The sequence below is a fragment of the Mobula birostris genome, chromosome 10, assembly GCF_030028105.1.
Source record: "Mobula birostris isolate sMobBir1 chromosome 10, sMobBir1.hap1, whole genome shotgun sequence".
Taxonomy (NCBI): Eukaryota; Metazoa; Chordata; class Chondrichthyes; order Myliobatiformes; family Myliobatidae; genus Mobula; species Mobula birostris.
Genome location: NC_092379.1, coordinates 4721165 through 4727475, shown reverse-complemented (window position 1 = coordinate 4727475; position 6311 = coordinate 4721165).

Here is a 6311-nt window from a genome sequence, read left to right as displayed (position 1 = left end):
ACTTCTCTTAAACATTCATATCAAGCACAGATGCACAACTTGAGCTAGCAGCTCATTCCACACTCTCACGATTCTCTGAGTGAAAATGTTTCCTCTCATGTTCCCCTTAAACTTTTCACCTTTCACCTTTAACCGATGACTTCTGGTTGTAGTTCCCACCCTACCTCGGTGGAAATGGCTTGCTTGCATTTACCCTGTCTATACCCCTCATAATTTTGTATACCTCTATCAAATCTCCTCTTAATCTTCTACATTCCAAGTAATGAAGTCTTAACCTATTCCACCTTTCCTTATAACTCAGGTCCTCCAGACCCTGCAACATCCTTGAAAATTTTCTCTGTACTCTTTCAACATTATTTATATCTTTCCTGGAGGTAGGTGACAAAACTGCACACAATACTCTGAATTACACCTCACCAACATCTCATACAACTTCAGCATAACATCCCATCTCCAGTACATTGATTTATGAAGGCCAATATGCCAAAAGCTTTCTTTATGACCCTATCTGCCTGTGATGCAACTTTCAGTGAATTATCTACCTGTATTCCCAGATCCCTTTGTTCTGCCGCACTCCTCAGCGCCCGACCGTTCACTGTGTGAGACCCACCCTGGTTGGTCCCTCCAAAGTGCGACATTTCACTGTCTGGAGAGGATTTCCAAAGCTTTCGGCCCAGCACCTTACGGCCCAGTAGCCAATTCAGAAACAAACAAGAAGCAAGAATTAGACCACCCAAACCATTATGAGTGTAAGGCTGGAAGAGGTTACAGAGAGATTAGAACCAGTGATCACATTTCACTCATAAAGGGGAGTTCGGCAGGTGATGCTATTGTCTCTCGGCTCCAGCCATCGGGTTCAATCCAGACCTATGATACTGTCCGTGTGGAGTTTGCATGTTCTTCCTGTGCACCCCTCCCCACAGGTCTCCCAGTTTTCTCCCAGGACCCAAAGCCAGGACCGACAGGCTCCGAGACAGCTTCTTCCACCAGGCCATCAGACTGATTAATTCACGCTGACACAGTTGTATTTCTAAGTTATATTGACTGTCCTGTCGTACATACTATTTATTATAAATCACTATAAATTGCACATTTAGACGGAGATGTAACTTGAAGATTTTTTACTCCTCATGTATGTGAAGGATGTAAGAGATAAAGTCAATTCAATTCAGTTTAATTTTGGGTGTGGGGCAGTCATATGTGAGCCTGTCTGAAAGGGAAATGGTCTCTGGCCCTGAGCAGCCTAACGGATAGCTCTGAAGTTCCCGAACTTAAAATTAGTCATCTTTCCTTCACGCAATCAAAATAGTTTCTTCCCCGTCCGACGCTCTGAGTGACGATTGCACTAAGCTGTTGTAACCAGATACTTAAGTGAAATCTGCTGAATAAGTTACCCGAGCAACGAGTAAATACACTTCGGCAGCTTTTGAGTTTTCAAGACCTTGTCACGCTCACGGCTTACATCAAAGGCCCTGAGAGCTGTCCGCCCGGATCGTTCCCACTGAGGGTGTGCTGGTCATCAACAGTCCTGACAGGTCACGGCTCTTGGGAACATTCCGGCACTGTTGAAATGTACGTGGTGCAGTGGTTAGCGCAGTTGCTCTGCATCGAAGGCGGTCACGGATCGGGGTTCAATTCCCGCTGCTGCCTGTAAGGAGTTTGTATGTTCTCCCCGTGACTCCAAGGCTCTCCCCCAGGTGCCCCGCTTTCTATAGACGCTGCCTGACCTGCTGTGCTCATGCAGGATTTTTGTGTGCGTTGCTCCTGACAGGATAAGGAGTTGGGGGGTCAGGTGGAGAAGGTGGGAGAATGGGGCTGAGAGAGAAAAACAGCCGTGATGGAATGTCAGAGCAGGCTCGATGGACCGAATCGTCTCATTCCTTGTTCCGCCCTCCTCACACTCCCAGTACTCTGACTGCCCTCCTGAAGTGGGAGGTAATTGGAATTGGCCACGGTTCCTCGGCTGTGGAGCAATCACCGGATTTGTACAGCTTTAACTCACACTCAGTGGCCACTTTATTAGGTATGCCTGCTCATTAATGCAAATATCTCATCAGCCAATCACGTGGCAGCAACTCGGTGCATAAAAGCACGCGGACATGGTCAAGAGGTTCAGTTGTTGTTCAGACCCAGACATCAGAATGAGAGAAGAAATGTGATCTTAAGTGGGATGATTATTGGTGCCAGGCGGGGTGGTTCGAGTATCTGAGACACTGCTGATCTCCTGGGATTTTCACGCACGATGGTCACGCAGAGAATGGTGCAGAACACAATAAGCATCCAGTGAGTGGCAGTTCTGTGGGTGAAAACACCTTATTAATGAGAGAGGTCAGAGGAGAATGGCCAGACTGGTTCAGGCTGACAGGAAGGCGACAGTAACTCAAATAAACATGTGTTACAATAGCGGTGTGCAGAAGAGCATCTCTGAACGCACAACGCGTCAGACTTGAAGAGGATGGGCTACAGCAGCAGATAAACACTTTGGGGACCATGCCTGTACCTAATAAAGTGGTCACTGAGTGTTACTTCCTTAATAAGCTGCGTTTTTTTTAAATCGCCGCTGCTCTGGGCCCCTTGCAGGGTTAAATGAAGTTAAGTACTTCAGGAAGTTTGATCTGCAATGGAATGGTGCATCAGCTTCTTTCTGGTGTAATCGTTTCATGGGACGGACTGTCTCTATCTCACACACACACACACACACACACAAAAGATAATGTCAAATATTTGACTGCGCTCCAGACACCGTGAAGGAGCCAAGATCATCGGCATGGCCAGATCCAAGGTGGAGTCTCTCTCCCGTGTGCCAGCATTGTGTCAGTGTGTGACTCAATTCTCATCTCTGCCTTTGTTGTCTGCTTTATACAGATGAAGTTCTCCCCTTTAACTGCCCAAGGTGCTGGATTGCACCAGGGTACAATTACACGGGCCCTCGGGCTCCGTGTCACTTTTTTCTAAGAATGTATTTCTTTGTCAGACATGGACGTCACTGGAGTTTATGATCCAACCTCAGATCCGATGAGGCAGTTAAAATATAAAAGCACAGCATGTTCAAAATATTGTGTTCAAAGTTTGCCTCATTACAGGGAGGATGTGGAGGCTTTAGAGAGGGTGCAGAGGAGACTTACCAGGATGCTGCCTGGACTGGAGAGTGTGCCTAGTGAGGATAAATTGAGCAAGAAAGGGGCTTTTTCTTTTTGAAGCGAAGGAGGAAGAGGGGAGACTTGATAGAGTTGCTGGGCAGCATGGCTCGAAGGGCCGGGAGGGCTTATTCCGTGCTGTACCTCAGTACATAAACAAATAAATTCTTCCCCGTCTTCACACTGGGAATCCGATTTTGACTTTGCAATGGCTGGATGGAATTAGCTCGCCAGCGCTCAAAGCTTTACTGCAAATGGAGTCAAGGATAAAGATAACGTGAAGAAGGGGAATAGTCACAAGCTTTCCTAAAGATTGTGCCAAGATCTGGCCACCCTCAGGGTGGAGGAGCAACACCTTATATTCCATGTGGGTGCCCCTCCAACCTGATGGTATGAATATTGAAATCTCTTTACGGTGAACAAAATTCACCCCCCCGCCCCATTCCCCTCTCTGACCTTCTCACCTCCCTGTTACTTCCCTTTAAGATCATAAGATATATCAGAGAAGAAGTAGGCCATTTGGCCTATCGAGTCTGTGCCGCCATTCAATCATGGGCTGATCCAGTTCTTCCAGTCATCCCCACTCCCCTGCTTTCACCCCATATCCTTTGATGCCCTGGCTAATCAAGAACCGATCTATCTCTGCCTTAAATGCACCCAATGACTTGGCCTCCACAGCCGCTCGTGGCAACAAATTCCACAGATTCACCACCCTCTGACTAAAGTAATTTCTCCGCATCTCAGTTCTAAATGGACGTCCTTCAATCCTGAAGTTGTGCCCTCTTGTCCTAGAATCCCCTACCGTGGGAAATAACTTTACCATATCTAATCCGTTCAAGCCTTTTAACATTCTGAATGTTTCCATGAAATCCCCCCTCATTCTCCTGAACTCCAGGGAATACAGCCCAAGAGCTGCCAGACGTTCCTCATACGGTAACCCTTTCATTCCTGGAACCATTCTTGTGAATCTTCTCTGAACCCTTTCCAATGTCAGTATGCCCTTTCTAAAATAAGGAGCCCAAAACTGCACACAATACTCCAAGTGTGGTCTCACGAGTGCCTTATAGAGCCTCAACATCACATCCCTGCTCTTATATTCTACACCTCTAGAAATAAATGCCAACATTGCATTTGCCTTCTTCACAACTGACTCAGCCTTTGGGCTATCTTGCACAAGGACTCCCAAGTCCCCTTTCATCTCTGCATTCTGAATTCTCTCCCCATCTAAATAATAGTCCGCCCATTTATTTCTTCCACCAAAGTGCACGACCATACACTTTATTGTCTTCAGATTGGAATTGTTAAAATATAAAGGATTTTATAAAATATGATATTATAATCTTACTTTACATAAACACAAAGTTTTATAGTAAAACCGTAGGACAAAACTGTGCAGAATTCTTTGAGTCTTTCTCCTATTGTCCACTCTCCTCTACCAGATTCTTTCTCCACCAGCCCCAGACCTTTCCAGCACACCTGGCTTCACCGATCACCTTTCAACTATCCTCTTTCCCCTCCATGCCCCACTGTTCAATTCCAGCATCTCTCCCCCGCACCCCCCCCTTCCCTTTCAGTCCTGACGAAGGGTCTCGGCCCGAAACACCAACTGTTGATTCTTTTCCCACAGGTGCTGCCTGGCCTGCTGAGTTCCTCCAGCATTGCTTTGGGCTTCCAGCATCGGCAGGCTTTCTCGTGCTTGTACCTTTCCTGAAGGTCTCTCATCATTTGGAAGATGATTTATTAAGTGGATTTGACTGCAATTAATTTCAGAGTACAACTGCCTGTTGTTCATTAAAGTGATTAAGGGTAGGGTGCAAAGCAAAGCTGGTATAATGTTCTGCCCTTAGGCCTCCAGTACTGGTAATGCCTCATTCCACTGGGGTGTTGCACTGTGAAGATAGTACTGTAACTTTATGAGTGAAAACACAGCAGGTCAAACTCCGTTCAACTCAATCTTCACCGAGAGGGTTGTGTCAAAGAGTTTGGGCATCGCAGCTGGAAACTTCTTGTTGATCGTGGCACGTCACTGAACCAGGGGTATGGTTGTGAGTCTTATAGTCACAGGACACTACGGCGTAGAAACCGAGCACATGAAGTGCCGGAGAGACTCAGCAGCTCAGGCAGCATCTATGGAGATGAAAAGTGGACATTTTGGGCTAAGACCCTTCTTCAAGACTGGGAAGGAAGGGGGAAGGCAGCAAGATAGAAAGGTGAGGGGTGGGGAAGGAGGACCAGCTGGAAGGTGATGGGTGGATGGAAAGGTAAGGAAGCAATCTGATAGGAGAGGAGAGTGGACCATAGGAGGAGGGGACCCAGGGCGGAGGAGGTAAAAGGCCCATTTGTGGATTAGAAGAAGAAAGGGAGGGGAAGGAATTATTTGTTTGTACCAGAAGGAGAAATCAATGTTCATGCCATCAGGTTGGAGGCTACCCAGACGGAATATAAGGTGTTGCTCCTCCACCCTGAGGGTGGCCTCATCGTGGCACAAGAGGAGGCCGCAGACTGACATGTTAGAATGGGAATGGGAAGTGAAACGTTTGGCCAGCAGCAAGTTCTGCTTCTGGGGGGCGGAGTGGATGAAACAGGCCTTTCGGCCCATCCAGTCTGTGCCAAACCTTCGTTCTGCGTCGTTCCATCGACCTGCACCCGGACCATGGCCCTCCATACTTCTCCCATCCACGTACCTATCCGACCTGCATCTACCACTCCCGCTGGAAGCTCGTTCCACAATCCCGCCACACTCCGAGTGAAGTAGCTCCCCTTAAACATTTCACCTTTCACACTTAACCCATGACCTCTGGTTCTAGCCTCTCCCAACCTCAGTGGAAAAAGCCTGCCTGGGTTTACCCTATCTATACCCCTCATAATTTTGTATGCCCCTATCAAATCTCCCCTCAATCTTCCACGCTTCGGGGAATAAAGGCCTAGTGACACATGGTAGGGGTCCATGACATGAAAAAGGTTGGGAACCCCTGTCCTAGCCTACTCAATCTTTCCCTACGACACAGGTCTCGGCAACATGCTCGTAAATTTTCTCTGCGCTCTTTCAATCTTATTGATATCTTCCCTGTAGGCAGGAGACCAGAACTGTACACAATACTCCAAATTAGGCCTCACCAACGCCTATATAACTTCAACTTTGGTGAAGTTGGACTCTCCAAGAAAAAAAACTGA